Raw genomic sequence first — 22752 nt, forward strand, 5'->3', positions numbered from 1 at the left:
CACACACACACACACACACACACACACACACACACACACACACACACACACACACACACACACACACACACACACACACACACACACACACACACACACACACACACACACACACACACACACACACACACACACACACACACACACACACACACACACACACACACACACACACACACACACACACACACACACACACACACACACACAGCACTATACTATTTGCCAATACTTAGAAATATTAATGCGTTGGCCTAGCATGAAAAGATATATAAAACATGAATGTTTTCCATCTACTTTTAAGCAACTCGATTTCATGTTTTAGCTTTAACAGCTCTCCTGTTCATGGGCTCGGGCAGGCACACTCACGGAAGGAACACTGTTAAGCGCTGGGCTGCACTCTATGCTGGAAAAAACAACGGACCATTGCTTAGGAAGAAAGCTCTTGATCAATAAAATAATTAAGACCTATGTCCTCATTTCTTTTTTACAGCCAGGAAAGTAATATCGCTCCATGGTACGTAAAAAGATATGTTTAGATCAAAGATACAAAATAATAATAATAATAATAATCAGCATAATTTTGCAACCTTTTTAAGCTGTATTCACTTTTTAAGCTTTGCAAGGTATAAATATATTCTTTTTATAGTAAATAGTTTGGTGGTCAAGACTAAAATCAATGGGCAAGACTGCCGTGGAATAGTGAGGTACTGATTTAATTGTGATACCGGTAAAACTGTACCATTGTTAGTTGGACAAGGACAATGGCTTACACCACAGCTGAATCCATTGCAGAGCCCCTCCATTGCCATGCAGTGTTGGTGAAGACGTGGTAATGGCTTAAATTTTCATTAGAGCATCTGCCGACGTGCAAGTCAGTCAGCTAGCTTTGGTCACTCTGCATGTTGAACACAAAAACCCACTAAAATAAAAAAAAGGCTTCCTATACTTTGATTACCCCAGGTAAGAGGGCGAGAACACATGTAACTTTGCTTTGTTTTATTAGTGCAATGAGGTTCCTAATTTATTTTGTAGACGACATATTATTGAGAAGGATTATAAAACTGCAGACTGCCTCAAGGGAACGGTTTTAATTATAAAACAATGCATTCAGTCTGTTACTTGCTTTCCTGGTTGAGTACTTTAATCCAAAACTGTACATAAAGGGAAATGGATTTTATTATCGGACTGAAGGAACCATTATAATAGAATACTGTTTGTGGCAGGCTGGCGAGTGGATAGAGGCCCAGAGACAGTCTGCAGTTCAAAAAAAATAACAATTTTATTATAAATAAACAAAAATAAAGTGCACAAGGGCAAAATAACAGATACTCAAACACAAATAAAGCAAAAACAAAACTCACAAAAATAAAGTTTCCAGGCTGGGCAATGCCTTCACTGGATTTAGAAAATTCAAAAACCACAAAACAAACACCAACCTGCTTCCTCAGCTCCCTCCTCCCCAAATGAGAAGCAGAGGCCTCCTTTTATATCAGGTGGCTGGGCGCTGATTGATCGTTAATCAACCTAATCAACTAATCAACCCCAGCCACCTGAACATAATAAACCCAGGCAGGTAGGGGAAGTTAACCCCATCCCTGCCAATTTAAAGGGCAGAGCTTTGCTCTGCCACACTGTTTTTAAAATTTAGTACTATTAAAAAACAACAACAACAACACCGCTGTTGCCACTGGCTGGAGTTGAAATAACATTTTAATAAAAATTGTACAGTAATTGGGCAATCTTTGGCAAGCTTTAAGTCAAGCCAGAATAAATTGAATGGTTTCTAGGGTTTTTACAACCAGATTGTTAAAGCATCAAGCTCAAAGGACCATGTTCATTTTGTATAGGGTCAAACATTTTTTTTTTAAATGTGTACCTTTTAATGTAATTGAGTAATTATTTTCAGTATAGGTAACCCTAACATCATTCATTCATTCCTGTAAACAGTTATATTCCACCCCTCATACAACATAGACACTGGGTGGTGTCTGGGTGGCACGACCCATCAAAGCAGGGATTAGGCAAACAGTGGCACAACCTACTAATAGGCACAGGCCCTAATAAAGTGGCGAGTATATATATAACAAATGGCAAGCATACATGTAGTTGGCCACACAAGAGGCTATACCAGACCGATATCAAATTTGAATGAGCCTCAATTTTATAATCAATCAAAAGAAAGTGAAGCTGTTGTGTTTTAAATTACAAAAAAAAAGGACATTTACTTCATGTACTGTAAGGAAGTCAGTATTCTAGCCTTGTAGTCATTTTAGCCTTGTAACACTGATATACAACTGGGGCAACATGCTTTTCTTGATGTTTTATTTTTCCATTGTTTATTTCAACCAGATGAGCAACATGGTATCACGGCTGAAAGCCAATCAATTTCTCCACACCCATGCGGGCTAATTGCCCAGCTACATTACATTACCCAAGGGACCAGGCTGGCTACAAACAGCTGCTTTTATTTTCTCAGATGAGAGTAATTTGTTCTTGCTGTGATTTCATAGACCTGACCTAGGGGCCTAAGTGACCAGCCTGCCAAAAATAATAAGAGCAGAAAACTCTCCAGCGTGTAGCCTTGAGCCCGCACTGGGCTTTCTTTTGATATGCTTGGCTAGTGCTGGGTCTTATAAAGCAAAGAGGCAGCTGCAGATGATGAGGCAGGATCTGTCTCTGTCGAAGCCCTGAAACCAGGTCGCTTTTTGCATTAGCTCAGAAAAAAAACAGTGCTACATCTGAACAAGACCATTGCTGAACATATACCTGCGTCTATATCTATAATATAATACAATCAGGATTGTCACCATCATTGTATACACATGGTAGGGGTGACACCTGTCTGAGTTTCACCTGGAAGGCATGGGGATTTAGATCTGTATCTGGGTGGTTAGGCAGACCCAACCCGGACCCAACCCCTTCACAGAATCCCAATCCCAAGATCCTTTGGGATAAGCTTGACCAATTTTTCAGGGCAGGGTGACATTTGCTTGGCAGCTCAGTTGATTTAGAAAACAACACTGGACATAAGGTCATTAAACAAGACATTGCGTTTCAAATAAAGTTCTAATTTCTGTGCCGATGTCTTCATATGCTGCGATGTTATAACGCATTGTACCTTTAGTTCATGTTTTGAAAAAATTTTTGGTCAGATTCCTGTGATGTCCCATCTCTACCTAAGCATCTTCCAAATGAAGTTAAATCAGAGTGCAAATGTTTTATTGCACTTGACTGTGTGACATCAGCTCATATCTCGAGTCACAAGTTGAGCTTTTAATTGGATAATGATTTAAAATACACAAAGATCACAAGTCTGCTCAGCTACACAAACACAGACATATTTTCACAATTATCTGTATTTTATGAAAATTGGTTCTGGCAGTTGTAAGACTCTGAGTAAACACTATCTTTTATGTTATTGTTTGTCTTTGAAAGAAGAGCACATTTGAAGACACACGGGAGGTTTTAATTATTATCCGCTCTTAATACTGCCGTGGTTAAACTTTAAACCTGCTATATTGACAGGGATTAAATAAAAATTCAAATGGTCCACACATTCCGGCTTTCCAGAAATATCAAGATGAAGTGTTAAAAAAACTATTGGCTGTGTTGTGTTTGGCCTTCCACCTTCTGTACACGTATTTGCTTAAAGGTTAAATTGCTGGTTCCCATCCATCAGGTTTATTGGAAGCATATTCCCATGAATTTGAAACTACAATTATCTTTCCGAGTAGTGCAGTATTTTTAGAATGTCTTGGGGGTATGTTATAAAAGGAACAACAAAACTGTTTCCTAATAGACTGGCACACGGGCACTCTCTTTCTGTTCATGTTTCAAAATATAAATCCGCAAAGCATGTTGGCTCTAATTGCTTCGTGTTCTGATGTTATTTATGCGACACATCATTTTCATATTTTGAAATAGCTAAATTACTGTATTAAAACACATACATACGAATTTCATTGCAGTACAATATTACAATATCAATATCAAGAACCATTTGCTTCAAATCCATTGTGTTGCTTTGCTGGCAAAGTGATGGTCTGCTAGGATTTCTTCTGGGTAATAGACTAGTAAAGATCTATTTGAAACATGCTGCACATTTGTCTTGCATGTTCCAAAAACCACTATTGCCATATGGAAATTCCATAACACTCCAGTCTTTCCTGTGATTGTTTTTAAACTCCATTCCTTATAGACGTGAAAGATACAGGATGAAATAACACCAGCGTGTTTGAAGAGGTAACGCCATGAATGCATTCCTGATGAACGGATTTCATGCAATTGAGTGCATGTTGCTTACATAAACAAAAACCAACGAAACACTACCTCAGCACAGTATCACTTACAATTCTTCTAATTTCACACAAGGAATGCAAATCCTTATGCTGCCAGGGTAGTTTTGAGACTTTAAACCTGCTGAGATCAATAACCCAGACCACAATGGATACCAGTCTATTTGTGGTTGAGAAGACCCGTCCTTAGCTCATTGCATGGGTGCTGTGGTGCCTCTACAAAATCTTCCAATCAAACTCATTACAACCAAGTCCACATCATCTTGCCTCGGATTGTAATGGGCATTAGTGAACCTCCAGTAAGCCTGCTGTCTGTGTGCGTCACGCCTGTAAACCTACACGGACCCTGCTGCAAAATATTAAAAAAAAATTAATTACAAAAGGGTTCACAGACAGGTGGCCGTCATTAGGCAAAACTTAATAGGAATAGTCTGTGCATCTTACATATGTATTTTTGCACGTTAACCTACCACAAATCTGGTCAAATATGACAGCAGTTTTTAATATGTTTTGTGTTTCTAAAATTTCCACCAGCGATGTAATCCCAGGTTTTATTTTTATTTTTTTTATTTTTTTGCCTTAACAGACTGCTGACAAGTCTTCATATTTCACAGTTTTTATCTTATACTTTCACAGACTGAAAGGCATTGCATTCATAGAGAAGCGAGCTCTCTTAAATCCCTCTGCTCTGCATAAAAAAATACAGTTTATATAGTTGTGTTCTCAAACCTTGCAGGTACCAGATGCTAGAAATTGGTCCCCAAAGACAGTTCACATGGACTTGGTGGGGATGCACAGATTTAAATGGTTGTTGTCCATGACAGACCGATGAAGTCATATTCCCTCATTGCAAGTCATGTTTTATTTTGAAATAAAATTTGAACCAAATCTTGGTTGGAATCCTCAGGGCGCACAAAGAATAATGTCATAATGCCTGTTCTTATCCAACTAGGCTTGGGGCATGAAGTAGGCCAGGGGATCAGCTTTTGCCGTTGGGTCTCAGAAGGAAATCCAGCACAACTGCAAAAGTTTCTAGTTGAATACAAATCGCATTCCGTTGTAAAGCCTGCACTTACAGCCCATGTTGTGAGACCAAAACATCCTTTCTTTACCTCAGAGTATTTGCAAAACATACATACTGTGCACATCTGGCTTGTGTTAGAGAGCTAATAGTGTTTCCCAACAGGGAGGCTTGAGCAGTGATGTCCTTGAGGTGTCATGTGCATGATGTCATCACCATATTGCATGGTGAAGTGTACTCTGGGCTAGAGTTCACTAGTTAAAATGTGCAGTGACTTTCTGTATAAGTCATTTTATATCTATTATCTGCAACTTCATTTTAATCTATTAGAATTATACTGTTGCCTCTCTCTATTAATTGATTAGAGTTTTTGATTGGACAGCATAGTATATTATTATTATTATTATTATATTATTATTATTATTATTATTATTATTATTATTATATATATATATATATATATATATATATATATATATATATATATATATATATATATATATATATATATATATATATATATATATATTTTTTTTTTCAAGCAGATCATACTGTTGCCTCTCTCTATTAATTGATTAGAGTTTTTGATTGGACAGCATAGTATCTATTATTATTATGATTATTCTTATTATTGTTAAGAAAACGCTGCGATGTGAAACCCTGTCTATATATATATATATATATATATATATATATATATATATATATATATATATATATATATATATATATATATATATATAATATATATGTAATTCAATATGTTAATGTAACATTATTCAGCAGGTTTCATTCGACTTTATGAAGCAAAATTTGTTAATTCTATAGGGTGATGCAACATTGTTGGCCATAGATCTTTCTACAGCTGTGTGTTAAGGTGGAGTCCACGCATCCATTTTTAAACAATAATCTTTTTTGCATTGACCACATCTTATGAAACATGCACACATACAGAAATCTGCTGTTCCTATTTAACCAATCAGATGAAACGGGCTGCTTTCAGAATGTTAAACACTTTGTTCTTTATTCTGCATTCCATTTGCTGCTCTAACTAGAACTCCACACACATTCTATCGTGCAAAGTGTTTGATGGATTGCCTGACACTCAGACTGCATACTCTGCAGGATTTCTAATGAGATATTCCTGGCCCAGATAATTGCAGGTGTTTTACTTTAGCTGTTTTGCAGGTTTTTTGTGTGTGTGTGTGCTCAGAAAGAGGACAGAAGGGGAGGTTATCCTGTGGGGTAGACATTAATGGTACTGCTTCAAAAAGCATAGCCCGCCTCGATTTGATTTTAAAATGCTCCACTCACATAATTAAAATGCCTGTTTGCTTGTGCATTATATAAACTGTGTTCATTTTTAATGATAAGGGGGTCACCATTTATTATACGTGGCCCCATTAATTAATGTTGATATATTATTAATCAGCAGGCATTGTTAATGGAGTGTGCCATGAATAGATGTTGGCTTCATACACATGCATTATAATAGGACATTGTGTTTTGTTTCATGCATGCATACATTCATGCTATAATATGTATACCATATTACCCAAGGCAAGGGGAGTTATGTTTCAATACCTTTCTATCTCTTTAAAAAAACTATTGTGAATCCTTGAAGTGCAATTCGGAAGTCTTCCCCCAAGCAAATATTATTCACAGCATACAAATTACAAAAGCACCTGTTGAAAGGTATATAGCAAAAGCAATGAAAGATGTATTCTTTAAAGAACTGATGCTGTTTACCTAAGTTCAAACCTTTTACTCTTAGGAAGCCTATGATACCATCAAAAAACATCCTGTCTTTTAGTTACCAAAGCAACTGAATTCATACAGAGAATGCATCGCTCTGGCCATTGTCAATGGTTGCTGTGCTGTGTTTTTCTTTCTGTGGTTGCCTGTGCTCTGTATGTTACGCTATATGTTATTCTTAGGTCTACCAGGCTTGTCTCATAATCTTAGGATCTATGGTGAAGTGGGGTCCAGACACTGACAGTAAACTTTCTTGTGTAATAGAATATGCAGAAATATCACCAGCGTGAAACATCAACATTGACACGCATGACTTCACCATGTGTCAACAGACTGATACCCCTAACAATTGAATATAAAAGGGATGATAAGACTGCAGGTCTGTTTTAAATTGTTTAGAGCTACTACCTCTGTATTTGCAGGTCCCTCTACAATAACTTTACTGCTAACTAGAAATAAATGTGACTACATTTACATGGTGGTGTCACACATTTTAGGTAGCGTTGCTCAATGAGGGTTTAACGGAAATATTGTGTTTTATGCTACAATGTTTTTCTTGATCATTTTATGCTTTTGATCCATTCGGAAATAACTGTATTGTTTGCATTACCCTGCACAAGTGTTGGTGGTTAAGATGTCCCAGTATGCCTCATCTGAACGTTGACCCTTTCCCCCCCAAAAAAAAAAACGTTTTTTGTCAGCAATATCACCATTGTAAGCTTGTGTTTAGGCAACACAGCAAATCGATAAAATATGCATTTCTTGTTTTCGAAGTTTTCATGCAGGCCCTCAGCCAATATAGGCACAAACTGGTTTCGATCTACTGCTTTCACACAGAATGAGAACTGCATTCGCATGGCTCCTACTCCAAACAGCAGTGCTTTAAAGGTGAGTCACTGTGCATTCAAGCTGAAGAAGCTAGATTATACGATGATAAACTTTGATCTTTCCTTGGAAAGAACTGGCCAGTCATAAACAAAAAACAAAATGAGAACTAGAGCCATTTGATAACAACAAATATTGTAATAATAATAATAATAATAATAATAATAATAATAATAATAATAATAATAATAATAATAATGTTATATATTTGTGATATTAGTGCAAACTGGGTTTGTAAACCAGTTGATAATGTGTGAATGAAGAGAACACTTACGATATATCACATGATGAAAGTCTAGTGAGTAATCTGCAATCTGCATGCAATCCCAGCATGCATGTCAAGGAACCAACCTCCTGGTCAGAACATGTACTCAACCCACAAGAGAAGAGCACATAGCCCCAGACAGGATCAGTGTATTAACCTCCAAGTCTGAGGGCAGCATAATGTTATGTGAATTCACTACTCGAACTGGAACTGATTTCACAGCTGCCCTGTATGGTCTCCTCCAGGAAAAAAAAAAAAGTTGGCTGTCAGTATAAAGAGAGAAAAAAGAACATCATCCTTATGTGTTATGAAATTCACAGTGGCATCCTGCAATGGGATTATCTCATGTGTCTGATGCGCTCCCAAAGAGTGCTGGAGGTGATATCATTTCTACTGGATCCCCCACAAGATTAAGAGCAGCACGTAGGGCAATGAACACATTTTAACATTACAGAGACTAATGGGAACCTGAGGAAACATCTGCCTTTATTTTACTTTCTGACACACTGTATACTCCAAAAAAGAAACAAAAAGTACTAAATAAAGAGGGCTGGATGGGAAGCACAGACTCAATGAGATCTCTTAATACCGACTGCCAAAGAACTGAGTGAAATGGTCTTAATTGAAGGCTTGTTCCAATAAAGGTGTACCAGAGGTCTGTTCTCCACTGTGCTAGAGTGATACAGTACTATCAGGTATATAGTAGCAGTACGCCCTACCTGCCCTTCACTAACATGTACCATTGCGTTACCGTTACATTTAATCTTATGCCATTTGTCCATAACTTCATGAATCAATTCTGAGGTTAAATTATAGGAAACTCAATCAAAAAGACAAACATTCTGACTCATTCAACCGTCTGTTTCATGCCAAGAAGACAAGTGTACTGGATAACATTGTGCTGATTAAGGCATTACCTAAAATATTTGTCAATTTGACTGGTAGTTCAAAGCATGCAATTGGTACTAAAGGCATGTTATTCTATACTGTAAGATCACCTTTTATTATTGAACAGCATGGCTCATTATAAGGCTTGCTATTGCTTACCATGCATGCATGGTTACAGAATAGGAAGATCCCAAGGGCTGAGAACATGACCCAGTTAGCCATTATCAGATAGTACTGCCTGCTTCAGAGGACATCTCTATTTATCTCTCTTCGTTTAAACATGGCATTGCATGGCCTCAGGCAATCATTTACCTTGTATGTTAACTTGACTCCCACCCACACAGCTAGAGCAGTAAATAGACCAGCAGGTGCAATAGGCAGCTTGACTGCATTACTCAGAGAGAGGAGTGAATTTCAAAGACAGCCGTACAGGTGAAGGCAATGTTGTGATCTGTGGTTATGGATGATGTCAACCACCTGCAGTGCTGTATTTTGACACAGTTTATCAAAATGTCACTTCAAGCCAATCTTAACAAAAAACAAAACAAAACACTGGCTGTCTAGTGAAAGGACAGGCTTCGAGGCTTCATCACTGCGCAGAACCGCTTGACACTCATGACTGCTTCTTAGGACCTAAATAAGATTAGCAGGGTCTAGGTTGTGCAGCAGACTAATGCCATATTCACACTACCTAAATAATGTGCCGTCATCACAAAAACAGCTTTTGCCTGCATTCAATAAGCCTGCAATTGGGGAGATCATATAAAAACAATGCATTCAAACATAAGATTGTTATGAATTTGTTCCATTATTGCCCATCATACCCACATTGAGCCCAATTTGTTGACATGTTAAAGTCACACCATCGGTCCAGGAGGCACGAATGCTCTCGTCAAACCTGTTTAATGCCTGTATGCTGGAAAGGATGTATTCCTCGACGTCCCTGTTTATGTAGCCAATGCTGAAAAAAAAAAAAAAGATAATTATTTGCAGGCTGTTTGGTTTCATTTCATGAATGTATTTATCACGAGAGGCCATCACAAGCACGTTGGGGATACACGGTTTCTTGTGCTTTGGGTTTGAGCTTCAGCTACTGTCCGTCCAGTTGAGGGTCAGGGGGTTCAGTTCTTGGAATGGGTCTTGACAAGGCTTACGTGCAATGTGCCAGGACAAAGTAATCATGGCTTTGAGGTATTTAAAGCTAAACAAGCTTCAGGCAGTGTAATGAATTTAACAAATGAGATTTTCTGGAGAGGTCTGTCTCAATCTTTCTCACCCTCTTGTGCAAGAGAAAATGTGCAATTGAGCAGTTATGCTTCTGGAATCCAAGCAAGAGAATTCATGGGATAGTTTACTGAAGGAGCAGGGGGGAACTGAAAAACAATGGTTCTCGAAGCTCATTATAAGCTTCTTGAAGCTCATTATAATCTTATATAAATGAGAGAGCATGTATTTCTGTGTACGGATGCCACTGTACAAACCTTACTGTTCTTATGAACCCTGAGTTTAAACCTAAAGCTTCATAACAGCATCAGTTTAACGATTTCAATTCAAAATCATCTGTGATTAATCCAAGAACAACTTTTCTCAAATAGAATACACTTAATCAGAATTTCATATTTTATATATATATAAACAAGCTTATGCGTTTGTTTGCTGTAGTTCTATTTGGGTTTGACACCCTCTTGTGCTTGCATTGTCAGCTATAAAGAGAAGAGGAAGACAGAGCCTCATTGTTTACAGGCAGTAATTATTTTGTGACGACGCTGTATAGATCTACAGCAATCACACATATAAACGTATGTGGCTGGTTTCACTAACCCTGATTACCTGTAATCTTCAACTGCCTAATGTTCATTTAGGTAATGCAGACCAAGATTACTGCTACCCGGGGTCTGTGAAACCAACTGATAATATTGGAACAACAGAACTCAGACAGATTCAGAGGGGTTGCTATTGTTATGTGAAAGAACATTTATTAACACATTCTTTAATTATTTTAATTTGACAGCAGATAAAATCTTATTTCGGATGGCAATGCTTTCAGGCAAAGCATAAAAAACAACCCAGTCTTGACATCATTGGCTTGTTAGTACTGAGGCGGGGTCATTTTACATGCTATATCCACTGCTGTTGTGTAGTTACTGTGTAGTATTGTCACATCGTTCAGTAAAATCTCTTGCTGGGATTCCAGAAGTGTAATTGCTCAATTGCTAATTTGTACACACTTAAGAAACCTTTAAAAATTAATGCAAAAAAACACTCCACACAACATGACAGATTTTCATAATCAAGCTTTTACTGAAATGCACGCAGAGCTAAATATTATTCATATGTTTTTGAATCCATTTAAAGAATTAGCCTATATAGATTTCATACTAAGATAATATTACAAATACATGTGTAAAGGAATAAAAAATAACACTTTAACTAGTTAGTTTAACAAAACAATTTCCTGTGACCAAGAAAAAGTAGTTTTTTCTCAATTATATTAAGAACACAATTAAGTTATATTTCAAAAGATGTCAGAAAATATCCAAAGAAAATACAAGCCCCTGCAAGAACACTGAATTGTTACACTGACTTTATTACACCAATTACTAAAACATATGAAATATTCGATTTCTACCACAAACAACATCAGAAGGCAACGAGGCAGAATGCCTGGCCTCTATGTAAGGTACAAATAAAACAAGCCAGCCCTTTTGAAGGTAATAGAAACCATATGATTATCATTGCAGCAATGAATTTAATCTTGATTATTCATAATGCATTTTGGCAGCTCTGCAATGTTGGCACAATCTCTGTTTATTTGTGGGTTGTTTGTTGCAGCAGTTTGGCAAACATTGCTGAAAGAATGTTTTGATTTGAAATAGTTTAGTTCCAAACGCAAAACCGTGACCTAGTTGCGGTGGACCCAAATGCTGTAGAAGACTAATATTTTGCCTTTTTTTTTTTTTTTTTTCAGGTATCTGGGATTCACAAATACATATCAGCATTCATTTCTAATTGAACGCCTCTATCTGTGAATAAAAAGCAACCGAGATTTTAAATACCATTGTGCCAACCTCACTTAGCCTTGGTACTCGGAGAGACTTCAAAATACCAAACAAAAAATAAATAAATAAAAAGATATGATATGATTTGTTGGATAACTTTGTTAGCACATAGTGTTCATATCTGGATTTCCATCCCCTCCAGCCACAGAGTTGTTTTTAAAGTGCATGTAATATCATAAACAGCAGCTATAGTCATGCATCTGTATGTTGTAGTCTATCCTTTATCCACATCTCTTTTTTATCAGTCTCTCAATTTCAAACTATAAGCAAGCTTGCCCCTTCAGCTGTGACAGCAGGGAGTTAGTAAAGGGAAAATGTCTCTACAAATTCACATACTAGGGGTTATTTACTTACTTCAGAAATTTAGATTTTAAGAGTCGGAAAAAAGAACTCCGCTATAACCTGGTAAATACTGGTGTACAGTAAGCAGAGATAACAGACAATGAGAGAGAACACACATGTGGGTGTTAAACAAGTAAGGAATTAAACATTCTAGCATAAAACCAATGTCTCTGCTCTTGTTAAAAAAACAAAAAAAAACAAAAAACAATGACCAATTCAGTTCCTTTGGTTCCATCACTCATTGCCACGTCTTGTGCGCACAGAACCAGAAAACATCTTCATCTGCATTCCCTTTGGGAAGAACACAAGCATTGGGCAACCCAACAGTTACTCACGAATACTCATTTAGTCTGTCACTCAGATATTATGCTTGCATTCTGTTAGTGAAATGCAAAAACTCCTCCTGATTTTTTTTTTCTTTTTTTTTCTCAACCTTAATAAGTTTTAGACAGAAAATACACCAAACATTGCTGTCACAGGACTGGAATAATGTTCAAGGTTGGGGGTAATAAACCTGTTTAACAATCAATAACTGTGTCATGAAGTGTTAATGACCGGCGTGGACGATGTACAGGGAAGGCTGGTCACTAACCCTACAGAGTCAGTGTCTAAAACTAAAGGATCTACACAAACAGGCTGTGTAATCTCACAGGTCTAGCAGAACGCTCGGGAACAAGTGGCTACTGCATAAGATGACATCGCTTTACACGTCACTGAAAACAGCTAAAGGAAGTTTCAGACTTGTATTTCATTTTCACTGTGTTTATGATTTTGCTTTTGCTTGAACACTTGCAAAGCGAACACACAGCCATGATCTTACAATTCATTTTCATAGTGGCGGGTACATCCACCCCTGTGTGCTCGTGTACGTTACTAGCGTGTCCCAAATAGGAGTTTATTAAAATTAGGAGAATATTAAGAAAGACATTAAAAAGTTCAACCTCAACATTTTTTTAAGATTTCTTTACTGAATATGCAATAGGGAAGCAAGTTGTTTTGCTTTGTGTCAAAGCCGGTTTTCCTCACTCTAGTCATCTCCACATCACATTAGGGTACTGGTGCTGTCTGATCTGTACACCACTTGCTGTAGCACGTTTCTAAGGAAATGTATTCTTGTTTCACAAAAAGTACAAGATAGGAAATTACTGAAATGTTTTTTTTTTTCCTAATTCAGGGGGGGGGGGGGGGGGGGGGGGGGGATGATAGAAAGGGGAGAAAATAAATTGAAACGGTATAAAAATAAACTTTTATATATATAAAAAATTACAAAGATAAAATTGTATAAGATCTTTATGAGGTGATTAAACATTGACGGACTCGACGGGTCTCCAGTCTTTTCATGCCCATGGTTAATAAGGTCAAATTATATATTGCAACATTTCAATCGTGTTGTTTGGTGTTTTTTTTATATATATATATATATATATATATATATATATATATATATATATATATATATATATATATATATAGCTCCTGGTCTGTGTATAGACTGGACAGCTGTAATAGGCAGCACTTTGATTCAAGTCAGTGCTGCTTAATATCTGCTTTAAGGATATTCCTAGTTTACATTTTCCTTTATAATTGATTGTAATAAGAGGAATCCTGTTAGCATGTTAAAAGCTGTGTGTAAATTTGACTGAATGGAAAATCGTGAAACTGAGTACTCCTTCCAGGTTTTAAGACCGCTTTTCAACAAGCCTTTTTAATAGATACTCTAGACAGGATCATATGGTTTGTGTTAGAATCTTTACATACATTACGAACCACCTATGAGAATTCAATTACTCACCGTGAAAGGTCTGTCAAAATTCCAGTGTACTGTATCTTATCTTGTGCATTGATAACATAAGACAGACTTGTAAAGAAACAAAATAAACTCTTTTTTTATTGTTAATAGTTGCTCAAGAGTTTTTGGATATTGTGATTTTAAAATCAATTAATCTGCTGTTTCTATCTCTTATTATAACAGAAATAATTTCACGCAGTTTGAGATGTCAAGGCTCCACTTTGCCACTTTGCTTTGAGGTCCTCTCGTCCAAACTGCAGGAAATGAAGTCGTAATACACTGGATATGTGTTAATGTTACCAGGTTCAACATCAGTGTCCATGCAATGCTGTATTAATTTCACCCATGATGTTGTCAGTAAACAGCCCACTTGCCCCCTTTTTGTGCCTTGTATTCAACCTCATTTATGAACCTTCACATAGTATCTTGAATTCATCAGACCTTATCTGTGTAATGTATGGTCTTTAAAAGTATGCAAAACACATGAGAGGGTTCTAAAGATTTCAATAGTGGTGACATTAAGATCTATACAATAGTGATGCAGACTGGAACAAATGGAATGCACAAGATGAGACTGCCTTCTATCTGTACTTATTGTAAAAGTCTGGAATTGCTCCCCATATATTTAAAGACAGGGGTTATTGTGTTGAAACAATCTCATCTCCTACTCCCCGTCAGCTTAGTAATGCTCTTTGACATTCATTAACTGAGGCGTACCGATTGTGACAAGCAGACACTGTGGGCTGAATGAATGTAAACTTGACATTTGGTATAATAATGCTTTGTGAATAGAGGAGCTGGGGAATGTCATGTTGTAGACTTTGCTTCATGCATTTATTCTTTTTCAAGAGTTACATTCGTTTACACAGGACTGGTCTGTCTTTCTGCAGGACTGGAGTTGGAAGGGCCAGAGATTTATTAGAAGCATGGTATGCAAAAGGCATAAAAGTTAATAGTCCAGCAAACTGCCAAATAGTTTGATTGCTGTGGCTAGAGGAGATTATAAACCTAATGTATCCCATTCCCTTTTTGAGCTGCGTTGTTCCAATATCGACATTAAAACATGTTCTGTTACACTTTAAAACTAGTCATTAATTCAAATACAAGGATATGCTGAGGAGGATATTCTACAAGGGTGCACTGCTTCCCACCTGCCTTGTTAAACCTGAAGAGTGTTTCTTTCATTTGGCACCAGCACTGCTGCATCCAGATTGCTCATGTGCACCTGAACCATAACTGTGCCATTTGAAACTTTTTGGATTTTACTGAGGTCCACCTTGGAACATGCTCTGTGTAAGAAAGCAGGTATGTTACTCAAATACAAACCAGACCCCATAACTGAGAAACAAGTGCCCTTGTGATAGGCACCACCTGGTACCCTGAATAAACCATAGCATTGATCCACAATTAACAAGGTATCAGTGTCTGGCAAGTTAAATGCAACTCGTAAACTCCAGGGGGCCCAATGCTCTCCGGTTTTATTACTAACACCTGTCACTTACTAACAGGCATTCAGCTAAAGCAACATAATTAACCTATAATGTGAGACGCCTTGTAGCAATTTTCGCATGTCACTCTCGCTAATTTAATCAGAACTGTGTAAACTGGTGTAATGGCTTTCTATTGGCTCAAGTTGAGGTAAACCAATCTTTAGATCACTTTGCATATAGACTGAACTTTTTTTTTCATTTTTAGTAAGAAATAACAATGTCTGTGTTGGATTGAAGTGGTATGAAAAGAAATACCAATTCAACCTAAAAGAACTGTTAGCTATCAAGCTGCCACCAATGGAGTAAAACGAGTTAGGGGCTAAGTCATACTGGGGAAATCGTGTCCATTGCTTTTGAAATGTAACATCTCCACCACTGCAGGCAGTATGCTGCTAACAGCTCAAACTGATCAGATACAGTGTTTGCAATGGACCTTGCAATACAGCTTCCAGTCCATATATCAAGTATCTTGATTAGTGTGAGACCCAGAGTATTAGTCTTTACTGCACACAGAACAAGGGGCAGGTGGGGTCCTAACGAGTGCAGCAGAGGGGTGTAAAGGTATTGGGTTGAGAGGCAAAGGAAGCCTGGAAAATGCAGTTATGCTGAATTTACAGGGTGAACCGCCTGCCATTCGTTAGTGAGCGTCCTAACCACTATGCAAAAGAGCCAGGCTGATCTGCAAGTGTAATTATAGAGCTAACCTCATCTCAGCGTCAGAGGTCAAAATGCGTAACAGCAGCTGATCACAAAACGCTCCCCGTTACATGACTGTTACCCCTTTAACAAAAGTTTTGAAGACGTTTGTTGTGGAACTGTTTTAGTTCTGTTCTTTACCTGCTTTTTGAGTATTTAGTGAAACATTTGTCAGATATTGTGAGGATAGACTCAGAGGGATATGGCAGTTTCACGCATGCAAAATGTATGAACATTGTTACAACAGGCATCTTTAAACTGGCTGCAGTGTGGAGCACGTTTCCATAGTGTAAAAACAATGATCAAAACAGGAAAACCACAAATGCCTGGGATCTTTTGCCCATAATCTTGAATAATCCCTTAAGAGAAAGAAAACCCCTCTGGTGTTCAAAGCGTTGAAGCTTCTCACATTTAAACTGTTTAGTGCAGTAGGTCATCATTTCCAGCACCTGCTGGCATCACGGTGACAAACAACAGTTGGGAAGTGAAACATACATTTATTAGTTTCTTTGTGGTTACACAGATGGTTTGTAAAATCCCAGAACACAGTAACTGGATTCCCATGCAGTATTAACGCTGAATGGAAATGTCATCTGTGCAAAATGTCTGCCACTTTGTATTAAGTTTCCTTTTGTTTTGTTGGCTATGTGCTGTTATGCACTGGTGCCTATCAATAGAAAATACACTTTGGCTAATCTAGCCTACATTACATATGCCTGTGGCAGGCAAATAGAACTGAAGAGCATCTGATGAACTCATAGTCACTGAATTATCAAATTGCAATAAGAACCGCTGGGAATCATTGCAAATCTCACAAAAGGTAAGGGGGAAAAAGAGACAGTTTCTATAAAGCCGTTTCACTATTGCACAATTCTGAAAACAGAGAGAATGCAAATACATTGTAAAACGTATTAAACAAAAACATCGAACAATAAATCCAATGTTATCCCATCAATCTTGCTGTAAAAGTAAAATCGCAATTCTTTATTTTTTATTTTTTAACTAGCATTACCCCCCTCCCAGAGTCTTCTCAGCACAAAACAACAGCTATAGGGTATTTTATTCCATTATGAGCTCATCTTCCTGGTCTCTGAACTTTCTGCTGTGCACAATGAGTTTGTAGCCCCATGCATGAATAAAATGTGTGACGAAACACACAGTAGGATTTCTCACGCATCCTCACTTATGCAGTTTATATATTCCCTGTCCAACTATTTTGCCCTAGTTGTCAGATTGCAGCAATGGTTTAATGCATTCCTCTTCCCTTTGTCAATGTTGCCCTATTAGATCTTATTAAATGTGTCAGGGTTGATTTTGTCTGGGGGGGCGTTGAGTGAGGGAGTGAGGGTGTTGCCCCAGAGCACAGCTCCAGTTCAGCATAGCATGAAATACAAAACCCACGCGTTCTGTTGTAACAATATAAATAAGGAATTAGGAACTGTTTTGGGAGAATCAGCCCACTTTTTATTTCACACTAACAAGTACAAGTGTAATGATAACATGACAAAAACAAGACTGAACATCAACAACAAGACTTCCAGAACATCTGCTGGCATGACCTTCTCTACACGTGATGGCAAGGATCGTACACTTTATCACAAAAGCATGTTTATTGTAAAACTATATCAACTGCAAGGTCCATGTGTTTGCTTAGACCTCTCATATTTCAAAATGAAGCATGGAGGCTGTTGTGGTTTTGCACAGGTGTAGAACTATAAAACAAAAAACACCATTGAAACCTTGTCTTTTCACACATCATTTAGTTCTGCTCGTGAAGAACTCTAACTGTCTGCTCATCATAACTAAGTGAGAATATGCTTGAGGGATTGGTCAGCCACAGTTCTTATGATTTCAAAAACAAAACAAACATTTCGAAGCATTACGCAATTGTTAGTCATTCAGTAGGTTCGCAATGAGGGTGTTGAAACTATGAGCCAACTTGTAAGACCCCAATTAAAAAGTCAAAACTGTTTACAAACTGTCCAAACATTTGTTAATATTTCAAATGTGGTGGGTTATATAGGGGTTGCAGGTTGAAGAGGAATTTACAAAGCTCTTGCTGGATGGATCCCAATCTTCCAATTTAGCGAATAAATAAAGCCTGGGGTCCAAATCTTATCACTGAAGGACGTTCTGTCACATAAACTGGTTCCTTACTGGTGGTGATAAAGATGTTGCTTTAAGCTTATGCTAGCTTTATACTAGTATCTGGGCTGCACTGTAGGAAATTAAAACCTGGAAAAATAATGAAGTGAGTCATGGAGCCACATGCATCTAAACTGACACGCACCAGTTGGAATCTGCAATAAAGAATGATGCTTTGAAATGGCTGCCTAATCTTATTTGATGCTTATGCAATTGAAAGCCTATGAGTTTCAGCTGCCAGATATGTATCACTTTTAGTAAACAGTGTTGCCTCGGTTCCCATAGAGGATGAATCCACGTTTCCTGTAATAATGTATAAGGGATCATAAGGATACCCTAAAGGTAGAGGCTCCTAACCTGGGGTCTGTGAGTAAATCAAGGTGGTCTCTGAAGATGTTTCCAAATTTGCTAACCATTTCTGAGAGCCCACAATTTGTACCTGCTCCACAACAATACAGATACTGTAACCCAGCTCCACCCAGCTGCTCTTGATCCTGCATATTACAAAATGTAACTAAATGCCACCATTTGCAATCACAATGCAATTTTCAAAGAAAAAAAAAAAAAAGTTTGTTTCAGTCTGCCGTAAAGCATTGTGTTTATTAAACACGTTGTATGAGAAAGATCAGATCATTTGTATCAGATCTTTCATCCACCAATCAGGGAACTGCATTGCAGGGCACCATCACTCTGCAGGTGATCACGGAACTTTCAGATAGAATGGCTCAGATGGAATGTTCATGACACTGGGTGAACGAAGAACATTTAACAGTTCATTAATGGAATATGACAAGGAAAAATAATGGGAAAGTTTGATAGTAGAGAACAGACTTCAATCATAAGTGAGTAACTGGGAACAATCCGTTAACAAAGACCGGAGAAGGCACCACAAACATGTTACCCATCAATCTGCTTAATCGCAGGTTAATATTTAAATACAGGCGTCTGTAGCGGCTGGTTTCAATAACACCCACAGCTGTTTCACTTAGATAAAGCTACAACCCTGTGACACCTTGTTGAATAGTTATATAGGCACCACTACTTTGTTCCTAAAGACCTATATTAATAACAAAAAAAAAAAACCGCCCAGGCAACTGTTAAAATTAAAAAAAAAAAGATTAACACACTCTCTCTCTATGCCAATTCAAAGTAACAATAAGAGTGTTGTTTAGTGACAAGCTAAGCAACTCTGAAGACATGTTGGGTTGTTCCCCAATTCAATAATAACCCTTAGGAGACTTTAGGAGACTGACGCCCATTAAGATGAAAAGGCTGTGTTGTTTATTAAATCATAATGCTGGTTCAGAAATGATATTATTTTCATATGTTTCCTCATAAATGACGTTAATTTGGAGATTACATATGGGTGTTTACAGCATTCATAAGGTGAGTCATCTATGGTTTGTGGGGAGGTTTTATGAAGGCAATATATCTAGATGTCAAGTCCGTTGTTCAAGAATACATTTTTAAGTGGTAAGCCACAGGGCACAATCTGGTGGGTGAACAATTTGCTTCCAATCTGCTACTGCCACAGCTCTTTAAAACATATCATCTGCAACTATAATCAAGCACAACCTTGAAACGCTCACAATAAAACTAGTTCAAACTATAAAAAAGGTTAGTATTCTACACTTTTCCCATTTTTTCTAATTACTTCACCCCGTTGTTCTACCCACTTCAGAAAGTTCAATCATGCTCACTCATCACAGCAATCCCCACGAAAGCACAGGACAACTACAATCAGACAAGCAAGTGTCGGCAAGCTCTTGTATTCAATATTAAGGCCACCATCAGTCCCAAATGTATGAAGTAACAGCTAAATAACCTTTTCAATAAGACCAACATGCAGCCAACTGGTTATGTGCAAACACTCTGAAATCTGTGGTGCAATATTATGCTGCTCAATTGGACATTTGGTTGAGATTTTTAAAAAGTCCCTACAGTAGTAAGGCCACTTCACATGTAAGGCTACATTTTGTTGGTCTGTTTACTGGACTTGCAAGATTTCTATTGAATGTTCTTCAGCAATAAACACATGTTTGGCATGTTCTAAGGAACAATAAAATATAAATGACCCTCTGACAGTGGCCTGTTCAGACTAAAACATGTTTGTTTGTATGACATTCAGTGATGTGTAACTGAATGAAAACAACATTTGAATGTACACTGAACTCGAGATTTCGACGTACGCTCGCTTAAAGCATTAGAACTCGTCTACAGGGGTCTTTTATTCTGAGCTTCTCGGCAGTGTTAAAAGGTGTGGGGTCCCCGAATGGCTCCCCCTGGTAAATACACTGACTTAATCCTGCTTGAATCGCAGCGGTGAAGGAGAAAAATACTAACAGCAATTGGGCATTCCAAACTCGAAGAAAATCGTGGGTAAAAAGAATTGCCGATTATAAAAATAAAAACAAATAAGCCATTAGTTCAAGTGAGAGTTGCTGTATCTCTATACTGCATGTGCCCAAACATCCAGCAGGACAGAACAATTCTAGCACGTTATTGAAGCAAGATTGGGCAACATTCTCAAAGCTATTTACTCCAAATGCTTTTATTTATTTTCCAAATTCTGAAACAAATAACAAATAAAAAGAGAAACAATTTTAGACTACTTACGAGCCAGTAAATGAAATGTCTGATTTAATCCCATTGTTTATTTCTCGCTTGGGAATATCACTGGATGAGTTTTTCCAGTCTTAATAAAAGCCCCTGATGACGATTTTGAGTCAATGGTCATTTGGTAAACTCTCGCGTGGGATAATTTACTCTAACCTTGATGAATGCAGACCTGTTAATAAACGTAAGTTTAGACACCAAGAAAAAAATGTAGCCTGCCCAACCTCATGCTGTCTTTCATTTATATACTGCTGCTTGGCAGGGGAAAGAAACATGAATCCACAAGCCCTACATTTTAATTAAAACAAAAAATATCAAAGTTGTTTTGTTCTTGGGAAAAAATGCACTTTTGGACCAAAAAGAAGAAATATTTTCCATTTACAAGAAGCCTGTTGGATTCTGTCTGGGACCGAGTCATTAAACATAACCTCTGGGAGTGGCTTGGGTGTTCATCTGAGATCAACTGATACTCTACTGGCTCTTGATAAAAACATTATCTCTGGGATATATACTGTGTGTGTTATATATGTGTATATATATATATATATATATATATATATATTATATCTATATATATATACTGTGTGTGTGTGTGTGTGTGTATATATATATATATATATATATGGTATACCTGTGGTATTTTGGAATAGGTCATGATTCACTTATGTTACTTGTTAAGAATACCTTTTCTAAAAAACAAGCAGAAACTCCACTGGAGAAAAAAAAAATACTCGCTTGTATCTCTGCACGAGCCATCATTATTTTTAATTGTCATTCAGGTAACAATTTCCAAAGAAACACATAGCTTGGCAGCAGCTGTTGGTGATGCCACTTGTTTTGGAAGTGAAAGGCTGGTAATCTGAACACAAAGATTAGTTTTTCCTTGTCATTTCTGTCAGTCTCATTTCATTGATTTCCAGTTTATTGCTGTCTAAAATTTCTATGAAGTAATTCTTTGATTTTACAGTAGATTATTTTTATGAATCAACTGAAGGCTTGACAAATATATTACAAACCCACAGTATCCAATTCAAGGTCCATAACTTCAAATGCTAAGTCATTTTTAAGAGGCATGAACAGAGTGCAGATATGATTTTTGTGTTTAAGGGACAGAACTCTAGGTTATTTATTTCACAGGTAAGTGCTTTCTTGATTCTCCCCATCGGGTTCGTTGAGCTCCAAGAAGTGGAAAATTTTTTTAAGGACAGGAAAATAATGTAGGTCAGCCCAGCCTAACTTACATCCACAATCAGGTGTCAGTGTGGAAAAAGTGGGTCATCATGACCTGCATTCTCAGAGTAACTAATGCCAGGGCCAAACATTCTTGAACAAGAAGCTATAGCTGTGACTATTGTAACCGATTAGAGAAAAGAATTCGTGTCACTGTAGAGCTGTAATCTTTATACTGAAGAGCCTGTGTTTATTTAACAATGCAGGAAAGTATGGCCACCAGTTATTGTCAGCTACTGATTTCTTAATGGAAAATATCATTGCACTTATTTG

General features: G+C 37.4%; 1 long non-coding RNA gene across 1 annotated transcript; it reads right to left on the reverse strand.

Moving 5' to 3' along the window:
- Positions 1-1695: 1695 nt before the first annotated feature.
- Positions 1696-8383, reverse strand: LOC121303976. The gene is made up of 2 exons (XR_005947895.1): positions 8234-8383; positions 1696-4647 (listed from the first exon to the last, which is right to left on the reverse strand). It is a non-coding gene; the product is annotated as an uncharacterized LOC121303976 (long non-coding RNA).
- Between the last annotated feature and the right edge of the window lie 14369 nt (positions 8384-22752).

The sequence above is a fragment of the Polyodon spathula genome, chromosome 36, assembly GCF_017654505.1.
Source record: "Polyodon spathula isolate WHYD16114869_AA chromosome 36, ASM1765450v1, whole genome shotgun sequence".
In the NCBI taxonomy this organism is placed as follows: domain Eukaryota; kingdom Metazoa; phylum Chordata; class Actinopteri; order Acipenseriformes; family Polyodontidae; genus Polyodon; species Polyodon spathula.